At 44.2% G+C, this 23,035-nt stretch overlaps 1 protein-coding gene across 2 annotated transcripts in view; it reads right to left on the bottom strand.

Annotated features, from left to right (window-relative positions):
- The window catches only part of LOC142698116 (protein kinase C delta type-like), a 354,404-nt gene that overhangs the window by 217,147 nt on the left and 114,222 nt on the right, over nucleotides 1-23,035 (bottom strand). For both annotated transcript variants that reach the window (XR_012865691.1, XR_012865692.1), the window contains exon 2: nucleotides 21,439-21,514. The gene's annotated coding sequence lies outside the window, so the exon portion shown is untranslated. The remainder of the gene's footprint in view (nucleotides 1-21,438; nucleotides 21,515-23,035) is intronic.

Raw genomic sequence — 23,035 nt, 5'->3', positions numbered from 1 at the left:
GGGTCTACTCTGGGGTCTGTATTTATTTAGGGGTCCGGTCTGCGGTCTGTGTTTATTTAGGGGTCTGGTCTCTGCATTTATTTAGGGGTCTAGTTTGGGGTCTGCATTTATTTAGGGGTCCGGTCTGGGGTCTGTATTTATTTAGGGGTCTAGTCTGGGGTCTATATTTATTTAGCGGTCCGGTCTGCGGTCTGTGTTTATTTAGGGGTCTGGTGTCTGCATTTATTTAGGGGTCTAGTTTGGGGTCTGCATTTATTTAGGGGTCCGGTCTGGGGTCTGTATTTATTTAGGGGTCTACTCTGGGGTCTGTATTTATTAAGGGGTCTAGTCTGGGGTCTGTATTTTTTTTATGGGTCTGGTCTGGGGTCTTCATTTATTTAGGGGTCCGGTCTGTGGTCGGCATTGATTTAGGTGTCTGGTCTGGGGTCTGTATTTATTTAGGGGTCTGGTCTGGGGTCTGCATTTATTTAGGGGTCTAGTCTGGGGTCTGTATTTATTTAGGGGTCCGGTCTGGGTTCTGCATTAATTTGGGTGTCTGGTCTGGGGTCTGTATTTATTAAGGGGTCTAGTCTGGGGTCTGTATTTATTTAGGGGTCCGGTCTGGGTTCTGCATTAATTTGGGTGTCTGGTCTGGGGTCTGTATTTATTAAGGGCACTAGTCTGGGGTCTGTATTTATTTAGCGGTCCGGTCTGGGGTCTGTATTTATTTAGGTGTCTAGTCTGGGGTCTGTATTTATTTAGGGGTCCGGTCTGGGGTCTGTATTTATTAAGGGCACTAGTCTGGGATCTGTATTTATTTAGGGGTCCGGTCTGGGGTCTGTATTTATTTAGGGGTCTAGTCTGGGGTCTGTATTTATTAAGGGGTCTAGTCTGGGGTCTGTATTTTTTTATGGGTCTGGTCTGGGGTCTTCATTTATTTAGGGGTCCGGTCTGTGGTCGGCATTGATTTAGGTGTCCGGTCTGGGGTCTGTAAATATTTAGGGGTCTGGTCTGTGGTCTGCATTCATTTAGGGGTCTGGTCTGGGGTCTGTATTTATTTAGGGGTCTGGTCTGGGGTCTGCATTTATTTTGGGTTCTAGTCTGGGGTCTGTATTTATTTAGCGGTCTGGTCTGGGGTCTGCATTTATTTTGGGTTCTAGTCTGTGGTCTGCATTCATTTAGGGGTCTGGTCTGGGGTCTGTATTTATTTAGGGGTTTGGTCTGGGGTCTGTATTTATTTAGGGGTCTAGTCTGGGGTCTGTATTTATTTAGGGGTCCGGTCTGTGGTCTGCATTCATTTAGGGGTCTGGTCTGGGGTCTGTAATTATTTAGGGGTCTGGTCTGGGGTCTGCATTTATTTAGGGGTCTAGTCTGGGGCCTGTATTTATTTAGGGGTCTGGTCTGGGGTCTGCATTTATTTAGGGGTCTGGTCTGGGTTCTGCATTAATTTTGGTGTCTGGTCTGGGGTCTGTATTTATTAAGGGGTCTAGTCTGGGGTCTGTATTTATTTAGGGGTCCGGTCTGGGGTCTGCATTTATTTAGGGGTCTAGTCTGGGGTCTGTATTTATTTAGGGGTCCAGTCTGGGGTCTGTATTTATTTAGGGGTCCGGTCTGGGGTCTGTATTTATTTAGGGGTCTGATCTGGGGTCTGTAATTATTTAGGGGTCTGGTTTGTGATTTGCATGGATTTACGGGTCTGGTCTGGGGTCTGTATTTATTTAGGGGTCTGGTCTGGGGTCTGTATTTATTTAGGGGTCTAGTCTGGGGTCTGTATTTATTTAGGGGTCCGGTCTGTGGTCTGCATTGATTTAGGGGTCTGGTCTGGTGTCTGTATTTATTTAGGGGTCTGGTCTGGGTTCTGTATTTATTTAGGGGTCTGGTCTGGGGTCTGTATTCATTTAGAGGTCTAGTCTTGTATCTGTATTTATTTAGGGGTCTGGTCTGTGGTCGGCATTGATTTAGGTGTCTGGTCTGGGGTCTGTAAATATTTAGGGGTCTGGTCTGTGGTCTGCATTAATTTAGGGGTCTGGTCTGTGGTCTGTATTTATTTAGAAGTCTGGTCTGGGGTCTGCATTTATTTAGGGGTCTAGTCTGGGGTCTGTATTTATTTAGGGGTCCGGTCTGTGTTCTGCATTAATTTGGGTGTCTGGGGTCTGTATTTATTAAGGGGTCTAGTCTGGGGTCTGTATTTATTTAGGGGTCTGGTCTGGGGTCTGCATTTATTTAGGGGTCTAGTCTGGGGTCTGTATTTATTTAGGGTTCCGGTCTGGGGTCTGTATTTATTTAGGGGTCTGATTTGGGGTCTGTAATTATTTAGGGGTCTGGTTTGTGATTTGCATGGATTTAGGGGTCTGGTCTGGGGTCTGTAATTATTTAGGGGTCTAGTCTGGGGTCTGTATTTATTTAGGGGTCTGGTCTGGGGTCTGCATTTATTTAGGGGTCTAGTCTTTGGTCTGTATTTATTTAGGGGTCCGGTCTGGGGTCTGTATTTATTTAGGGGTCTGATCTGGGGTCTGTAATTATTTAGGGGTCTGGTTTGTGATTTGCATGGATTTAGGGGTCTGGTCTGGGGTCTGTATTTATTTAGGGGTCTGGTCTGGGGTCTGTATTTATTTAGGGGTCTAGTCTGGGGTCTGTATTTATTTAGGGGTCCGGTCTGTGGTCTGCATTGATTTAGGGGTCTGGTCTGGTGTCTGTATTTATTTAGGGGTCTGGTCTGGGTTCTGTATTTATTTAGGGGTCTGGTCTGGGGTCTGTATTCATTTAGAGGTCTAGTCTTGTATCTGTATTTATTTAGGGGTCTGGTCTGTGGTCGGCATTGATTTAGGTGTCTGGTCTGGGGTCTGTAAATATTTAGGGGTCTGGTCTGTGGTCTGCATTCATTTAGGGGTCTGGTCTGTGGTCTGTATTTATTTAGGGGTCTGGTCTGGGGTCTGCATTTATTTAGGGGTCTAGTCTGGGGTCTGTATTTATTTAGGGGTCCGGTCTGGGTTCTGCATTAATTTGGGTGTCTGGGGTCTGTATTTATTAAGGGGTCTAGTCTGGGGTCTGTATTTATTTAGGGGTCCGGTCTGGGGTCTGCATTTATTTAGGGGTCTAGTCTGGGGTCTGTATTTATTTAGGGTTCCGGTCTGGGGTCTGTATTTATTTAGGGGTCTGATCTGGGGTCTGTAATTATTTAGGGGTCTGGTTTGTGATTTGCATGGATTTAGGGGTCTGTTCTGGGGTCTGTATTTATTTAGGGGTCTAGTCTGGGGTCTGTATTTATTTAGGGGTCTGGTCTGGGGTCTGCATTTATTTAGGGGTCTGATCTGGGGTCTGTATTTATTTAGGGGTCTGGTCTGGGGTCTGCATTTATTTAGGGGTCTGATCTGGGGTCTGTATTTATTTAGGGGTCCGGTCTGTGGTCTGCATTGATTTAGGGGTCTGGTCTGGTGTCTGTATTTATTTAGGGGTCTGGTCTGGGTTCTGTATTTATTTAGGGGTCTGGTCTGGGGTCTGTATTCATTTAGAGGTCTAGTCTTGTATCTGTATTTATTTAGGGGTCTGGTCTGTGGTCGGCATTGATTTAGGTGTCTGGTCTGGGGTCTGTAAATATTTAGGGGTCTGGTCTGTGGTCTGCATTCATTTAGGGGTCTGGTCTGTGGTCTGTATTTATTTAGGGGTCTGGTCTGGGGTCTGCATTTATTTAGGGGTCTAGTCTGGGGTCTGTATTTATTTAGGGGTCCGGTCTGGGTTCTGCATTAATTTGGGTGTCTGGGGTCTGTATTTATTAAGGGGTCTAGTCTGGGGTCTGTATTTATTTAGGGGTCCGGTCTGGGGTCTGCATTTATTTAGGGGTCTAGTCTGGGGTCTGTATTTATTTAGGGTTCCGGTCTGGGGTCTGTATTTATTTAGGGGTCTGATCTGGGGTCTGTAATTATTTAGGGGTCTGGTTTGTGATTTGCATGGATTTAGGGGTCTGTTCTGGGGTCTGTATTTATTTAGGGGTCTAGTCTGGGGTCTGTATTTATTTAGGGGTCTGGTCTGGGGTCTGCATTTATTTAGGGGTCTGATCTGGGGTCTGTATTTATTTAGGGGTCTGGTCTGGGGTCTGCATTTATTTAGGGGTCTGATCTGGGGTCTGTATTTATTTAGGGGTCTGGTCTGGGGTCTATTCATTTAGTGCTCTAGTCTTTGGTCTGTATTTATTTAGGGGTCTGGTCTGGGTTCTGTAATTATTTAGGGGTTTGGTCTAGGGTCTGTATTTATTTAGGGGTCTGTTTTTGTTTAGGGAGGTCTGGGGATTATAATAGTTTTGTAGGTCTCTCTGTATTTTCTCTAAAAATATTGAATAAAGCCCTATTTGACAACACCATCACAAAGGAGCTTTACGAAGCACTTACACCAGTTGAACCGACAATCCAAACCCTCTACTTACTACCTAAAGTCCATAAAGACTCTAAGATTCCTCCAGGAAGGCCCATCATATCAGGTAGGGGTAATATGACAGAAAAAACCTGTAAATTTATTGACTATAATTTAAAGGGATTTGTCGAGTGCTTACCATCATACGTACGAGACACAGCAGATCTTCTGCAATGGGTTGACAGAATCAATAGAGGATGATATGTTGTTAGTCACTTTGCGACGTTGAGTCGCTATACACCAGTATACGTCATGCTGACGTACTCAAAGCAGCTGAATTCTTTCTCAACACAGGAAACATGGAAACTAATTTCTCTAAGTTTATACTTACCTTACTTGAATTCGCCCTTATTCACAACTTTTTCATTTTTAACGGCTCCAGGGAACGGCAATGGGGGCGGCCTGTGCACCCTCATATGCCAATTTGTTCCTCGGGCTGTGGGAGAGGGATCTTTTCCAGGGTGGGCAGGGTGTCTCAATGGACCAGGTCATATTTTGGGCCCGGTATATTGATGACATCCTGCTCATCTGGAAAGATACGCCGGCATCACTTGCGACTTTTATACATGACTTGAACAAAAATGACTTCAATATCAAGTTAACCTATGATTCTGATAAACATCAAGCAGAATTTTTGGACATTAAACTATTACGGGACTCTAATGGTTTCCTCCAAACTGATGTATTCCGTAAAACCACTGCGGTAAACTCTTTTCTTCATGCTTCTTCTTCTCACCCCAAACAGACTATACGGGCAGTACCAACAGGCCAATTCTTGAGGATCAGAAGGATTTGTTCCTCTACTGAGGTCTTTGAAAAACAAGCCTATGACCTCACTAATCGTTTTCTGGCCCGCGGATATAGCAAAAGATTGATCAAAAAAGCGTACTATCGTGCCAAAAGTACTCCGAGAGAGAATCTTTTATTCCCTAAACCGAAAAGCCAGTCTGAAGTACAGGTAAGATTTACAACAAACTACCAATCACGCTGGTTTCAAATGAAGGGAATAATTAAACTATTTTGGCCCATTTTACTCACAGACCCCACAATAGAAAAATATATCACCAAGTACCCAAGTATCTCTGCGAGACGATCACAAAACCTCAAAGACTATCTTGTCAAGAGCTGCTATCAACGTAATGACTTGAAGTTCCCATTTGGTACTAGGGGCCCAAAATGGGGCTCTTAGAGCATGTGGAAGTTGTGTTGCGTGCCCCAACATTGAGAGGGCGACCTCTTTTTCTGATTCAGCAGGTAAGAAAACCTTTACCATTACGCATTCAATTTCGTGTTCAACAAAAGCAGTAGTTTACTATGCTACATGCCATGCCCCAAAATATATATTGGTCTCACCTCCAGAGAATTTAAGATCCGGGTTAGAGAACATGTAAGAGACATCATGGGAGCGGGGGCCATTGAAACATTAGAAACTTTAAAAGCTGTAGCCAGACACTTTAAGACACACCATGCATGTGACCCGACGAAATTGAAAGTTAGGGGCATTGATTGCATCGAACCAAATATTCGTAAAGGCGATATATAAAAAAAACTGGCTCAGTGTGAATCAAAGTGGATCTGGACTCTGGGGACTCTGCGTCCACTTGGACTAAATGAAAATGTGAATTTTGCTCCATTTCTCTGACCATTGACCTCCAGTGGGTCACTCTTTATAACATAAATGTACGTTGTATATATTTTATTTTAATTTGTATTGTTATTAATTTGCCCTCCATTTTTCAGTTTCTCTACAGATAGTTGTGTCGCTACTTTATTGGGTGACCTCGGAAGTACGAATATTTATATGAAGACATGTGGCTAATATAGCGAATAATGACTCATATAACAATAATATGCATATTGATCCATTTTGGTTATATGATTGCATAGAAATATACATTTATTTGATTAAATGCACTAAATGTATTTTATGACCATTTTTATTATATATAGCTTATACATGCGTATATTTTATGCATCTGTTGTATATATTTCTATTATTCTTTGTTTCCACATTGGTTACATGCTTTTCACCTTTTATTCACACACACAGTCATGTTTGGAATATCTTTCTGTACCATGTACGTATACTTTTTTCTTCACTAATGTCATTTCTCTTCTATTTATATTTTTATTCGTTTTTGCACTTGCATATTTATTTATATGTCTAAATATGCATATCTATACATGTCACTTAATATATATAGATTTTATATTTTTCATGATATATAGTTATATTTTTTTGTATATACATAGTTTTGTGTACACTTATACTATATGAATTCACATAACCAATTTTATACATAGGTTCTACTCACTTTTTTATCACACATAAAAACATACAACATATAATGTTTTACCAATTTCGGGTCACTTTATTTCATATCACCATCATACATAATATAAATATATTTTTAATCTATTTATTTTTATGCATTTATTTCTCAATGATGTGCTTGACATATAACCATGATCGATGATAGAATTATAGTTCATAACGCCATCGCCATACTGTCAGTTTGGTACTTCATCCAATGTATAAATCAATACTATGTCTTTTGTTGCGACATCGTCCAGTCAGGCTAATCTGTATCCATACCCACCTATATATCCAGGCATGTACAGCTGTGCGCTTACGCCAGGGGGAGTGACTGGGCTATCTCGTGGCTCGTGCGTCTATATCCCAGTGGGCGGGGCCTCGCGACGTCAGCCGTCATCGATCCCCCGCCCACCTGGATGGCGCGTGGCCAGGAGTGTGCCGTCGGCCATCTTTAGACCTGGCGCATGACACCAGTACGAGCTAACACATTGCCTGGATGAGTAACGCCCCTATCATGCCTGATTGGATGCTGTGCATGTAAATGGAGGGTCCCACTGGAGAGACGCCACCCCCGGACGAAGGCATTTTGCCGAAACGCGCGTGGGATGTGACGTCTCTGGTTGTGCTAAGTGAGCCACATGGGTAGGTTACTTGTTTACTCATCTCTTGATCTTGCTTGTCTATGTTCTGTTACTACGCACTGACCATTATACCCAGTCACCTGCATATATATGATTGCTGTACTGCCGTTCACATGCTGATCAGCTGGATCATTTTGACATGTGCGCCTGACATCCAGTACTTTGAGTGTTGGATTGTATCTCTCAATACCCATGCCGGTTACCAAGTGCTTACATTTTGCTCTCTGCACAGAGGGACGTCCTGTTCATGCTTTGCATGACTCATTTTTATTGTTTATGTATTTTGAATAAAGATTGTATTTTTCTATATGAGACTACTGTGTGTTAATTGTACCCCATACCTTGTAGGTGTTTCTTGCTCAAATATCGGGGTCAATACACCAAGATATACTTGCTTTATATATGTTTTTGTCCCTTTATGGTTTACGATTCTATAACTATACATATAGGTTGACATAAACTTTCCTGAATGTACCAATAGGTGATTATTGCAGGTTCCCCTGGCTTGGATTTTGTATAGACATGGTAACCTGTTGTTTGGCCAGCTACAACTCCACTATGGCGGTGCGGCATAGCGGGTCCACATACCCACAGGTCGTGACATGTTCTAACACAGTCTTATACAGTCAGCGATGATTGGAAACTGTCAGTATGTATGGACACAGACCTTTAACCGGTTAAGGACTAGGCTGTTTTACAGCTAAATGACCAGAGCAAATTTAACAATTTTGCTTTGCGCTTCTTTAGATGACTATAACTCTGCAGGTGAATAAAGTTCATCTTTGAATTTTACACTCTTTTTAAAGGACAGATAGGGCTTTGTTTTAGTGGCATTTGTCAGTATATATCATTTTTATTTCTTTCTCTAAAGTGGGCAAAATTGGAAAAAAATGCAAGAATTTAGCAATTGCGTCAGTTTATACCAGCATTTTTCACACACGGTATGGACCACGGACAAAATTAATCTCCTTTCACATTGTTCCACTTCTCCCGTGCATGGGGATACCAAATATGTGGGCCTTATTATCACATAGAGAAGTAGGAGGGCGGACGATAGAAGAAGCTTATTTCACAAATCACTTTTTTTCAAAGCTGGTTTTACAAAACTCAACAGAGTTTCTATAACACGTCCAAAATATCTGCTCTTGAAGCCGAAATCCCAAAATATTCATCTAGGGGTAGAATGGGAATTTATTTTTTGGGGTTTTCTAAAATAAGAAATTGCAGGTTTATGCAAATGGAGCTCTCCAGCAGATGAACTTTAGAGAACATCAAACATGACATCCACCCCCCACCCTTGGAGTAAAATCAGGGGAAAAATAAAAACGTAATGTAGGGCAAATATATTTTCAACGAATTAACTAAAATCTAATAATGCAGAACAGTGTGGTATTTTTTAAAACATGGCTCAATGCACAGGCCTGGTTGTGAGGGACATGAGGGACAGAAATATCGGGAATCTTTGCGGTGCCCGTCTTTTCTGCAGACGCGGCACTTTTTCTGGGGGTTGCTTCTGGTTGGTGTTGGGGGAATCCAACTGATGAAGTGTCTTTCAGTCAGCCGCGTGACATCCTCAGACTGGGGGCATTCTCGGGTGTCCTGAACATCAAATATGAGGCCTTCAATAATTTTTTCCTGGAAATCCAGGTATGTGTCTCTGCCTCTGTTTTTTTTGTAGAGCGCAGATGAGTTGTGGATTTGCCACCTGTAACAGATAAATGGCCACTTTTTTGTACCAGGTTTTAGTTTGGCGTTTTACTAAATAGGGCTGTAAAACCTGGTCGCTTAAATCCACCCCCCCATGTACTTGTTATATTCGGACCCGATCACTGGTTTGTGCTTGTCCGATGTTGCCCCTCTTTCCCTCACTGCCACTGTTCCTGCGGTATGAATCGTGCTTCGCACATACACATCTTTGCGATCCCTGAACTTGACCGCCAGCAATTCCTCGGATGCATAAGCACAGGAGTCCCCCTTTACCATGCGCTTCCCCACTAATTGCTGTGGAAAACCAATTCTGTTTTTGCGCATGGTACCACATGCCCCAGTCCTTGCAGCATGTAAATGCCTAAACGGGCACACTGGAATAAAAATTATCACAGTACAGGTGGTACCCCTTGTGAAGCAGAGGCTGCATTATCTCACACACGATCTTACTGCTGGTGGAAAGATCAGGGGGGCATCCAGGAACATTTATTGTGCGGTCCCGCCCTTCATAAATCCTGAAGGCGGTGGTATATCCTGACCTGCTTTCACACAGTTTGTAGAGCTTAACGCCATATCTTGCCCTTTTGGAAGGTAGATATTGGCGAAAGCTAAGTCTGCCATGAAAGTTGAGGAGGGATTCGTCCACACTTACATTCTGCTCAGGGGTGTAGAGTTGCAGAAATAAATTATTCAGGGAATTTATTAGCGGTCTTATTTTGAACAACCGATCCCGGTTTGCATCGGTACTTGGGGGGGCCTGTGCGTTGTCATTGAAGTGGAGGAACCTCATTATTGTCTCATAACGAGACCTGGGCATTACTGCAGAATACACTGGGGTGGCTTGGGCGGGTCTTGTTGACCAGTAAGACCTAATGGAGGGCTTTTTGACAATACCCATATTTAGGGTGAGCCCCAAAAATTTTTTTTAATTCCTGCAAATTGGTTGGCGTCCAATCTCTGGAATGGGTGGATGAAGGTTTCTGGCTTATATATTGAGTGGCATATAAATTTGTTTCGTGGACAATCTGATTTAGGATGTCGTCCGTTATAAATAAATGGAAGTAATCCATTTGGACAAAATTTGTATTGTCCACGGTTATGCCAGGAGTGGCAGTAAATCCATGGATTCTAGGCCCAAAAGATGGGGCAGGTGCCCATACAAGAGCCTGGACTGGAGGGACAAGGCTGTCCCATGCTACAGCGCTACTTGGCCCTGCGCTTTCATGTTCTGCAGTTTCAACTGCATCAGGGACAACGTCCCCTGAAGATGAACCTGAAGTGACGCTGTCATCGTCACTGCCTAAAACAGGTTCCATCTCGGACGCCATCTCTGATGCGGTCTCCGACTCAGACCACAGCATGGCGTATGCCTCCTCGGCGCTAAACAACTTCCTCGCCATAACGAATAACGTAACTAACACTAACACTAACTAAACAAATTTTTTTTTATTTTTTTTATAAAACACACAAACTAACTGCTATATATATCTACACTACCGCTAACAAAAAAATAAACCGCTATTGCTATATATATTATATATATGTGGATATATATATAATTATATACTCCCTACCTGCCTATTCTAATAGAATAAAAGAAAGGTAGATAGAAAAAAAGATAGATGGATAGATAGATTGTATAGATAGATAGAAATCTATCTATACAGAGAATGTTTTATGAGTGTAACTGTATTTTTTTTTCACAGTATTCTTCTGGCAGCAATTCTCCCGAGTCTCTTCTTCTCCTCAAACTGAAACAATGTTTGAGGAGAAGAAAAGAGGCAGGAGATTTACTGCCAGAAAAGTCAAAATAAAACAAATGTGGTCGCTGTGATAGGTTTTCACAGTGACCACATGTTCAGGGACCATCAGATTGGTCCCGGATACTCTGCCCAGTGCCCAGAGCTGTTGGTAACAGCGTGGGCACAGGGCTGTGTGCACGCGATCGAGTGCACACTGTTTTCTATGCAGAAATGCATGTGATCGCTGTGATTGGTTGTCACAGCGATCACATGTTCAGGGGCCAAAAGATTGACCCCTGACATTCTGCCCAGTGCCCATGGCTGTTAGCAACAGCCAGGGCATAGAGCTGTGTGCACCCGATCACGCGTGCACAGTCTCTGAAGTGAAAGACAGACTTGGGGTATACTAACAATGCTCAGGCAAGGATCAGATGGGTTGGGCCCTTCTTATAGTCCAGGAAAACATGTGTGTTGATGATGGTGATTTCCTACATGTGCGTGAGCTGGCCCTTTAAGAGAGGGCACGAGCGTGCGCGCGCACCCTACGGGACAGAGCAGATCGTAGCAGAAGTGAGCGCTGGCGTCTCCTGGGAAGGAGATGGGAACCAGCGCTCACAGATCCATGGCTGCGGGCGTCAGGTGAGTGGACCCGATGGCCCTGGACGCTACAGTATTCCCCCCTCTTACGCCCCCTCTTCTTGGGACTAGAGCAAGAGGAACTTCTTAACAAGAGCAGAGGCATCAAGGTTCTCCTCCGGCTCCCAGGACCTCTACTCAGGACTAAAGCCTCTCCAGTCCACCAAATAGAAAGTCCTTCCTCCTACCCTCTTGCAGTCCAGGATCTCCCTCACCTCAAACACATCAGAAGAACCGCTGGGAGCAGTTGTGGAACAGGAAGTCTTGCTGTAGCAGTTCAGGACCACTGGTTTCAGGAGGGACACATGAAAGGAGTTGGGGATTCTGAGGGTAGGAGGCAGCCGCAGTTTATAGGAGACAGGGTTAATCTGTTGCCGAATCTCAAAAGGACCGAGAAACCTGGGAGCAAACTTGTATGAAGGCACCCTCAAACGAATGTTCCATGAGGACAACCAGACTTTGGTACCTGGAAGATACTGCGGCAGCTCTCTTCTTGCATCCGCTTTTCGCTTCATGCCCGGATCTGTTGCCAAATTTACAGGAAGTCCCCAAATGCAGAGTCAGCAGCGGGTACCTGAGAAGTAGTAGACACTGGAAGAGGGACTCTAGGATGTTGACCGTATACAATGTAAAACGGAGTGGAAGTGGTGGACTCGCTTGTGTGGTTGTTGTACGAGAACTCGGCCCATGGAAGAAGCTGTACCCAGTTATCATGCTGTAAGGAAATGAAGTGACGGAGATAATTCTCCATGATCTGGTTGATCCTCTCGACTTGCCCATTGGACCGGGGGTGATAGGCTGTGGAAAAGTCCAATATCACATCCAGGAGTTTACAGAGAGCCCAGAACCTCGAGGTAAACTGAAACCCCCGATTGGACACAATGTGAATGGCAAGCCATGCAAGCGGTAGATGTGCTGGATGAAGAGATTCGCCATTCGGGGAACAGAAGGTAGGCCGGTCAGCGGGATAAATTGTGCCATCTTCGAGAACCGGTCCACCACCACCCAGACAGTGTTGCATCCTGCTGAGGGAGGAAGGTCAGTGACAAAGTCCATCACAATGTGCTGCAAGGTGGCATTGGGTATAGGCACAGGTTGATGGAGGCCGGCAGGCTTGGAGTTAGTAACCTTGTTAGAAGCACACACCGTGCAAGAAGAGACAAAGTCCACAACATCCTTGGGCAGCGTGGGCCACCAAAAGTGACGAGCAATCAGGTCTCGGGTTTTACGAACACCAGGGTGCCCAGCCAGTTTAGAACTGTGTCCCCATCGGAGAATTCTTCTCCTGCCTGCTAATCGAACAAAAGTCCTCCCCGGAGGGATGTCTCTAACCTGCAAAGGATTGGCAGTGATAATGCAGGACGGGTCTATGATAGTTTGAAGAGACTCCACCGTGTTATTCGTTTCAAATGACCTGGACAGGGCATCGGCCCTCACATTCTTGTCAGCGGGACGGTAGTGGAGCACAAATTGTAAACGGGTGAAGAACAGCGGCCACCTGGCTTGACAGGGATTTAGTCGTTGAGCGGACTGAAGGTAGGTGAGGTTCATGTGGTCGTGTAGATTAGGATGGGGTGAGCTGCGCCCTCCAGCAGATGTCTCCACTTCTCCAGAGCCAATTTGATGGCCAGTAGATTCTGATCCCCAGCAGAGTAAATGCGCTCTGCAGAAGAAAAAAGTCTTGAGTAGTAGCCACATACTACTGCCTTTCCTTTGGGGCTCCTCTAGAACAGAAGTGCGCCTGCACCAACATAAGAGGCGTCCACCTCCAAAGAAAACTGTATATATACGTCAGGATGATAGAGGATCGAGGCAGAAGTAAAGGCTTTTTTGAGACTAAAAAATGTGGACTCTGCCTCTGGGGTCCACACCTTGGCGTTCACACCGTTCTTGGTAAGGCTGGAAATAGGAGATGTCAGTGATGAGACGTTTGGGATAAACTGCCGGTAGAAATTGGCAAATCCCAGGAAACGCTGTATGGACCTCAGACCTTGAGGACGTGGCCACTCCAGGACAGCTCTCACTTTCTCAGGATCCATCTTGAGACCTTGATCCGATATGATGTAGCCCAGGAAGTGCAGAGAACTCCTCTCAAAGACGCACTTCTCCAGCTTGGCTATAAATGATTCTCCCTTAATCGTAGTAGAACTTGACGGACATGCCTCCGATGAGTCGTCGGATCTGGGGAGAAAATCAAAATATCATCGAGATAAACAACAACACAGATATAGAGGAGATCTCGGAAGATATCATTAACGAGTTCCTGAAACACTGCAGGAGCGTTACACAGTCCGAAGGGCATCACTACGTATTCATAGTGCCCGTCACGGGTGTTAAATGCCGTCTTCCATTCGTCACCCTGGTGGACCGGAGCGGAAGTGAGATGGGGACCAGCACTCACAGATCCATGGCTGTGGGCGTCAGGAGGTGAGTGGAACCGACGGCCCGCGGCCATAGATGCTACATGTGAGTAAACTCGCTAATATACATTCCCGTCCCCCTTGGTGCTGTTTCTGAGATTTTCATAGATTTGTATAGCGCTGATGAGGAACCGGAAGTCTAGTTGTACAGTCTTCTTTGGTGACGACACGACTCTTCGTCATGTGATCGGCCCCGCTGTACTCTATGTACTCGCTGTACTACTGCTCCTGCAGTATACGGAGCACAGCGCCGCTCTCTGAGAGGTTCCTCTGAGAGGTTCCTGTTGTTTTTCCTTTGCTTTATCCAATGCTAAAAACTAATAATGATTTTTTTTTTTTTATAAATGCAAGCCCCTCAGTTGGAGTCACTGGGACCCAACACTAGAATTTCATCTGATTTGACAGATTATGGCACAATTTTCTATGGGGAACTTATGGTGGTTATTTTGATATTCCCATGCTGTTTTCTGACACAGACCACCTACCTAAACATTGCTACAGACAAATCCACCTCTTCATGGTAAAGGTATTCTCTAATGCCAGTGCTGTCTTACAGCAGGATAATGCCCCCGCCACACTGCAAAAATCGTTCAGGACTGATGTGAGGAACATGACAAAGAGTTCAAGGTGTTGACCTGGCCTCCATATTCTTAATTCAATCGATCATCTATGAGATGTGCTGGAAAAACAAATCCAATCCATGGAGACCCCTACTCACAATTTACAGGACTTAACCCCTTAATGACGAAGCCTAGGTTGGGCCTTAAAGGAACAGTGTCACCAAAAAAAAAATTTCTAACATCAGTTTGATTTTAGTCTTTTATTAAAAACTTTTATATTTATTTGTGTGTTTGTGTTTCACTTTTTTTTTATTTTTACACTTTTTCTTCCCTATGGGGGCTGCCATTTTTTACTCCATTTCTGTATGTGCCGATTAACGACACATACAGACATGTAATATACGGCAGCTCCAGTCCCATAGGGACTGCGAACGGGGCCCGTTCGCAGTCACTATGGTGTACGCCGTCTGTGTGAACGGCGCATGCGCCGCTCCCACACAGTCCAAGTTGAAATGCGCGCCGTCCGGCGCCATTTTACTGTGGACCGGAAGTCGCGGCCGGACAGTAAGATTACTAGTTCCGGTCGCGGCTTCCGGACTTGTGCACATGGAGCAGCGGCAGCAGACGGAGAGGACGGACCGGAGGGAGCGGCGGCGACTGGAGCAGGTAAGTGATTTCTGTGTATGTACGTGTTTTAGTGTGTGTTTACTACTGTATGTAAACCTACTACACTGTGTGTTAGCGCAAAAAATGGTGACACACAGTGTAGGAGGTTAGACCGTTCAAACCCCTCATTTCTCCCGGCACTAGCCAGGATAAAGGGGGGGGGGATTCTGAGAGCTCACTAGAGCGAGTGAGTTTTTCCCAATTTTGCAGCAAAAAGCAATGTGGTTGCTTTACCACATGCAATGCTGCAATTTTGGGAATGGCTCCATTTAGTGACCAGCAATGGGAAATATTATAAATTAGAATCTAATTTATAATATTTCCTGACTCGTGAAAAAAATAAAAAAAATTAGAACAATGTTTAATCACCTATGCACTAATTGTTTATCTAAAAAAAAAAAATACATGTTTTGCTGGCAACACATTCCCTTTAAGGCTCAGAGCCCATTTGTCTAATCTGACATGTGTCACTTTATGTGGTAATAACTTTGGAATGCCTTTATTTATCCAAGTGATTCTGAGACTGTTTTCTGGTGACACATTGAACTTTATGTTAGTGGTAAAATTTGGTTGATACATTCAGTGAAAAACAGAAAAAATTACAGAAAATGTGGTGTAAGGCAGATGGTTATACCACACAAAATAGTTATTAATTAACAATTTGTTTTTTTAAATAAAGGACTTAATATTGAAAAAAGGTTTTTTATACAACTGTTTTTTTTTTGTCTATCTAGGTGACTTGAAGTCAGGAATCCCTGATCGCTATTCTAATACACTGCACTACATGCGTAGTGCAGTGTAAAAGTGCTGTCAGTTACTCACTGACAGCAAACCTAAGGCAGGACAAACTAGGCTTCCGTAGATGACAAACCCGGAGGCCATTGTTAGGCCTCCTGTTGCCATAACATGATGGAATAGAACGTCAAGGAGCAGGAAGGGGTTAAAGGATCTGCTAACGTCTTGGTGCCAGATACCACAGGACACTTTTAAAGATCTTCTGAAATCCATGTCCCAACGGGTCAGAGCTATTATGGCAGCACGAGGAGGACTACACAAGGCAGGTGGTTTTAATGTTATGTCTGGATGGTGTATATGTTAGTAATTCATTTCTATTCATTTGTACATTGATGGAAATTAGGGTATGTTCACACGCAAACTCAAAAATATCTGAAAATACAGAGCTGTTTTCAAGGTTTTCAGCGTTTATTTACGGCCGTTTTTGGAGCTGTTTTCAATATTGTCTAGGAAAAACGGCTCCAAAAGTGGCCCAAGAAGTGACTTGCACTTCTTTTGTGAACATACCCTAAAAAAAGAGTAATTTTTCTGTGCTTTTTATTTTTACAATATATATCAATCACCCTAAATATTGTAATCTTGGGGCCTACATTGCTCCTATGTAAACATGGGAACGCCACCATTCTCACCAGTTTTAAGGCGTAATGTAAGTCTTAGGCCAAAATGTAGTAGTAGTCGAAACGCCAATCCAACCGAGATGGAATATGAAATATCCAAGATAGAAGGGAGTCCCAGGCATAAAATAAGATAAGATAACTTTATTAATCCCCGAAGGGAAATTCCAGTATCACATAAATGGATTCTGGGAAACGGCATCAGGGATCTTTTATTATTAGGTCTCTGTGCAGATTGAGATTCTGGCGTCCAAGGTGAAGATGATGAAGAAGACTAGGTGGTACTGTAGACAAAACAAAAAATAATCAGACCAGACGATAATCACTCAGCAATATACTGGTGCCGAAGCTCCAGCCATGATTTCACAAAAATACTATAGATGTCAGTGATCATACCTGTACTGCTGGTGTTTCTTCTGTACCACAGCTGTTGGTACTTATCTCCTCCTCTTTCTTTGAAAGGCATGGACGCGGCACAAGGGACAGCATGGATTTGTCGGGATCCAATGTGCAATACAAGGCAGATGGAATATGTGAGAACATGGCAGAACGGTGACTTGCTCTCCAATCTCATAGTCCTCTAGGCATATAGTGCAGGACTGGATGTCTTCGTTTTCAGTAAAGGTTCGAGATGGGAGTCTATCAATCTGCCTGCCTCTCCTGCCTCGCCGACGTTGTCTTCTCTGCACAGGTCTGCTGTCTGTGGTCTCTGTTGTCGACTGTTGGTTGGGAAGCAGCTGACTGGTGCTTGGTGTTGGCTCCACCAGCCTGTTAGATGTTTGCTGAGGAGATCTGCTTCCTTCTCTGGACGGCTGCAGGTTTGGTAGCGGCTCACTGGTGCTGGGGTCTTGTGTTGGTTCCTCCAGCCTTTCGGATCTCTCCTGAGTAGTTGATGGAGTAGACCCAGGCTGGGATTCTCCAGGAATTCTGAGCTCGGTCTCACTATTAATACGACGGCCACTTGTCGTTTCAGACTGTTCTATTGGCTCAGGTCGTAATGGGGACCGGCTTCTGTCCGCTCCTTCTTGCTGCAACCTACGGCGCGGTGGAACTTGACCACGTCTTCGTCTCCTGTCGGGGACATTGTCATGGTCTTCATCCTGCTCCACACTCTGACGCCTTCTATGTCCAGATCTTAATCTTCCATCAGCAATGCCTAGATGTGAAACAATGTGTATAACATATATTAATTATGTACAGAAAAAATGTGAAAAAAGATCAATACCAGACATTTCCTATGGACTCGCGTGGCCTTCTTTCTAGAGGAAAGCTCCCATGTTTTTCTAATCTTGGACAACCGTTTTGATACTATGAATATATACACAGTCGAGTCACATTATTATAACTACTACTAATATCCAGAGTAACCGGCGTGTGCAGCACGGACAGCAGTAGACGGGCTGGGAGTGACTCAATAAGGTGCTGGTCAGTGGTCTCATATGTGGAGCCTCGCTGACTCCATACATCCCACATTTACTGGAGGGTGCGTGGGGGAGGATCCATAAAGCGAACAACACGATTGGCGTGGTCCCACAGATGCTCAATTGGGTTCAAGTCTGGAGAAATAGGGGGCCAGGGAAGTACTTGGAAGTCTTGGTCGTGCTCTTCCAACCACTGTCGGGCATTTATAGTCGTGTGACATGTCGCATTGTCTTGCTTTAAGTTTCCATTTGCTCCAGGGAAGACAATCAGCATGTATGGTGGATGTGATCTGTAACAATGGATTCATATCTAAATCGGTTCAGAGCCTTCCATAAAGATGAGTGGCCCAGAGAATACCATGGAAAAATACCCCAGACGCTGACGTCGCCGCCAGCTTTTTCCAGCAATGGTTGTAAAGTCCATCCTTTCGATGAAGCAGAAAACGTGATTTATGGGAGAAGACAACCCTTTGCCAATCATCGGTGCTCTGAGACCAATACTGCCGTGCAAATTGAAGCCATTTTCTCTGATGCACCTTTGTTACATAGGAGCAGTGACCATCCGTCGGGTTCGGAGCCCCATACGCAGTCGGGTTCGCTGAACTGTTGTATTAGACACACGTCTGGTAGCCAACGTTCACCTCTCAAATACATGGCACGTGGTGCTCTGCAGTTTCCATGTCCGTTATTCCCAATGGTGCCATTTGTCCACTCACGATACACTGTCACCACAGCAGCACGCGAACAGTTCACAAACTGCGCTGTTTCAGAAATACTGCCGCCCTTGGTCCGAAAGCCAATAATCATCCCTTTTTGCAACTGAAAAATGGTGCATTTTTTGCGGACGCAAAACGGACACGTTTGTGTGAAACTAGTCTAAATGTATCTGATATAACAAGTTCCACTTACCTTGATTTATCCGGGAACTTTCGTCTATTGCAAGCTGCAAGAGTTCTCGGTAACTCATTGTTCCTTGTAGCAGGCGGCTTGATGTTTAAATTCAGGAACAATGGAAAAACGGGATTCCTCAAATAAGAGGGAATCTACCACGATGTTCAGAAGTTGCACTGGTGTTTAAGTGCTCTGAACAGATGATGTAGTAGTCGCTTTGTAGCACAAATTCGCTCTTTGAAAAACCAAGTGAAGTTTCAGCATCAGCATCAACTCGAGATATGGCACTGATGTGACCGCGCTTGGGGTCCTTAGAACTTCACGCCATTGTGATGTCACTGCTATAGATGCCACACCCTCCATTGTTCTGATGACATCACTGCCTGCAGTGATGTCATAATGCTTACGGTATGTCATAAACGGTCCCCTGCTCTGCATTATACCAATCACTGCAGCAAAGCCTCCAAATAAATAAATAAATAAATATATATTACATTTTTTTATATTTACATATAACAGCTGAAAATCTCTAATATTTGTTTAGTAAATGTTTCTCTATAATTGTTTAGTAAATGTTGTAGCACACAATTCATCTAAGTAAAAGTCTTAGTAACAGATTACCACCATGGAGAGGTGGAAATGTAACTTTATTTTTCTAAAACTAGATGGTTCTGGAGTAAATAAGAATCCTTTATAACCTAAAGAGGTTGTCTGGTATAAGAAACCCATTGTAAATACCCTATTGGGGAATTCTAAGTTAAGAAAGGACAAGTCTCTTATTGATTTCACTGTGTAATGCTTAGTTTCTCCTGTAGTGGCGCTGCAGGGGAATTCAACACTTCTCAAGTTCCATCACAGATTAAATCTGATCGCTGGGGGTCACAATCAGCGACATTAAGCTGCACTATCTGGATGTACAAATGACACTGGATGAGGGCCGTATTGTGACAGACATTTACACCAAACCAACTGACTGAAAATAACTTTTTAATTTTAGCTTTCAACCCAAATCAGCACAAAAATAAAATTTCACAAAGCCAACTACATAGTGATAGAAAAAGCTGCAGAACTTCGCATATAAATGAGACGGATATGTGAGAGGCAGATAGATAGGGCGTGCTCTAGCAAAGTAAAAAATGAGCCCCCCATTACTTTATTTTTCTGATCTCAAATGCCAAGATACAATCCCGTTAGTAAGCCCTAAATATACACCTCCTGCAATGAGCCATAATACAATTGTGGGGATCAGACCTTAACCACTTCCTGCCGCAGCCATTTTGAATTTTTTTATTTTTGTTCTTTCCTCCTCACCTTCCAAAAGCCACAACTTTTTTATTTTTCTGTTGATATATCCATATGAGGGCTTGATTTTTGCAGGACGAGTTGTAGTTTTTCATGGCACCATTTATTGTACTAATGAAATGGGAAACTGAAAGAACTTTCTTTGTGGGGTGAAATAGGAAAAAAGCAGATTTCTCCATTGTTTTTTGGGTTTAGTTTTTATGGAGATCACCGCGCGGTTTTGTTTCGCCATTATCTGAGAGCCATACGTTTTGTTTTCTTTCCGTCGCTGCAGCCGTGTGAGGGCTTGTTTTTTTGTGGCACGAGCTGTCGTTTTTATTGGTTCATGAGACTTTTTGATCATCTTTTATTCCATTGTTTGTGGGAGATGAGATGACCAAAAAACAGTGATTCTGCCCTTGACATTTTTTGTTTGTTTTAATGCATTCACCATGTGGGTTAAATAATGTTATACTGTTATATCTCTGACTTTTACGGACGTGGCAATACAAGTTATGTTAATTTACTTTTTTTACATTGCTTTTTTTTAAACTTTAAATATTTTAACTTTATATATAAATATAAATATATATATATATATATATATATATATATATATATATATATATATATATATATATATATAAACTTAATTTAACTGTATTTTACTTTCTTTACTTGCCCTCTAGGGGACTTAAACCAGCAATCATTGGATCGCTTGCATGATATACTGCAATACTAATGTATTGCAGTATATCGTGTTCTTTACCTGCTCTTATTAAGCCTTGCCAGGGGTGCAAAGATGGCAGACCTGAGGGCCTACATTAGTCCTCCAAGCTGCAATGACAACCATCGGCACCCCGCAATCGCAGGGGGGCAATGGGCTGTCAGAGATGGCCACCCCCATCTTTCTAATGGCTTAGTTACCGCAGTTACTATTGACCTCAGCATCTAAGGGGTTAAACGAGTGGGATCGTAGTAATCTACGATTTCGCTCGTCGCAGTGAACTTTCAGTTGTAACATACAACCAACACCAGCAAATTATGGAGTGACCTCAGTCAGTGACACCACTCCATACTTCCCTCCTGGCCTACACCGTATATATACACGTTGGTTGTCGTGGAAGGGGCTAGGCAGCATTGAAGGGTTATGCTGCTATAAAGCAGATCTTCCCTTACAAAAACTAATGAAGTTTTGGCAACCAAAGGTGCCCCCCTCAGCATCAGAGCCCCATAGCAGCTTCTATGGCTACTAGGGCTATAGTTATGTCCATGTACAGGGGGAAGATTTGACAGTAACACTACAGGTGATGTATTATCACAGTATACATCTAGTATTAGGATAAAATAGAATGACGTACCAGTCCCCAGACATTAGTAGATACGGGTCACTAAGAAAATCATGGTGGTTCCAAGTACCAGGCTCAGGACCAACACCTACAAGAGGAGGAGAGAGAATAAGGAGGTTAAAACGTGGCCAGGTGCGGTGGATTCACTGCTTGTACACAATGCATCTTAAAGGGGTTATGCGGGGACTAAAAGTTATTAGCAGTGTTCTAACTGCATTATGTGATGTCACGGTTTGTGGGTATGTGGACCCACCAGGCCGCACCGCCATAGCAGCGAGGCAGCTGGCCAAACAACAGGGAACCCCAGAAATACATAGTCCCGCACAAGGGTAACCGGATAGTCCAGACAGTGGCCGCAGCTCTGGCACGGATGGAGGTATTTAACACAGGACGTGGCGGATGACACAGGTGCAGTAGACACGACTCCAACTAGTAGGCACAGGAACAAGAAGACAGTACGGGATACAGGAACGGGTAACAGGGCACGGGAACAACTGGAACGGGAAACAGTAAGGGACCATTTGAAAGACAGACTTGGGGTATACTAACAATGCTCAGGCAAGGATCAGATGGGTTGGGCCCTTCTTATAGTCCAGGAAATCATGTGTGTTGATGATGGTGATTTCCTACATGTGCGTGCGCTGGCCCTTTAAGAGCGGGCACGAGCGTGCGCGCGCACCCTACGGGACAGAGCAGATCGTACCAGAAGTGAGCGCTGGCGTCTCCTGGGAAGGAGATGGGAACCAGCGCTCACAGATCCATGGCTGCGGGCGTCAGGTGAGTGGACCCGATGGCCCTGGACGCTACAGTATCCCCCCCTCTTACGCCCCCTCTTCTTGGGACTAGAGCGAGAGAGGAACTTCTTAACAAGAGCAGAGGCATCAAGGTTCTCCTCCGGCTCCCAGGACCTCTCCTCAGGACCAAACCCTCTCTAGTCCACCAAATAGAAAGTCCTTCCTCCTACCCTCTTGCAGTCCAGGATCTCCCTCACCTCGAACACATCAGAAGAACCGCTGGGAGCAGTTGTGGAACAGGAAGTCTTGCTGTAGCAGTTCAGGACCACTGGTTTCAGGAGGGACACATGAAAGGAGTTGGGGATTCTGATGGTAGGAGGCAGCCGCAGTTTATAGGAGACAGGGTTAATCTGTTGCCGAATCTCAAAAGGACCGAGAAACCTGGGAGCAAACTTGTATGAAGGCACCCTCAAACGAATGTTCCATGAGGACAGCCAGACTTTGGTACCTGGAAGATACTGCGGCAGCTCTCTTCTTGTATCCGCTTTTCGCTTCATACCTGGGTCTGTTGCCAGATTTACGGGAAGTCCCCAAATACAGAGTCAGCAGCGGGTACCTGAGAAGTAGTAGACACTGGAAGAGGGACTCTAGGATGTTGACCGTATACAATGTAAAACGGAGTTGAAGTGGTGGACTCGCTTGTGTGGTTGTTGTACGAGAACTCGGCCCATGGAAGAAGCTGTACCCAGTTATCATGCTGTAAGGAAATGAAGTGACGGAGATAATTCTCTATGATCTGGTTGATCCTCTCGACTTTCCCATTGGACTGGGGATGATAGGCTGTGGAAAAGTCCAATATCACATCCAGGAGTTTA

The sequence above is a fragment of the Rhinoderma darwinii genome, assembly GCF_050947455.1.
Source record: "Rhinoderma darwinii isolate aRhiDar2 chromosome 12 unlocalized genomic scaffold, aRhiDar2.hap1 SUPER_12_unloc_12, whole genome shotgun sequence".
Lineage (NCBI taxonomy): Eukaryota > Metazoa > Chordata > Amphibia > Anura > Rhinodermatidae > Rhinoderma > Rhinoderma darwinii.
The sequence above is the reverse complement of the archived record's forward strand: the minus strand, read 5'-3'. Positions and strand labels throughout refer to the sequence as shown.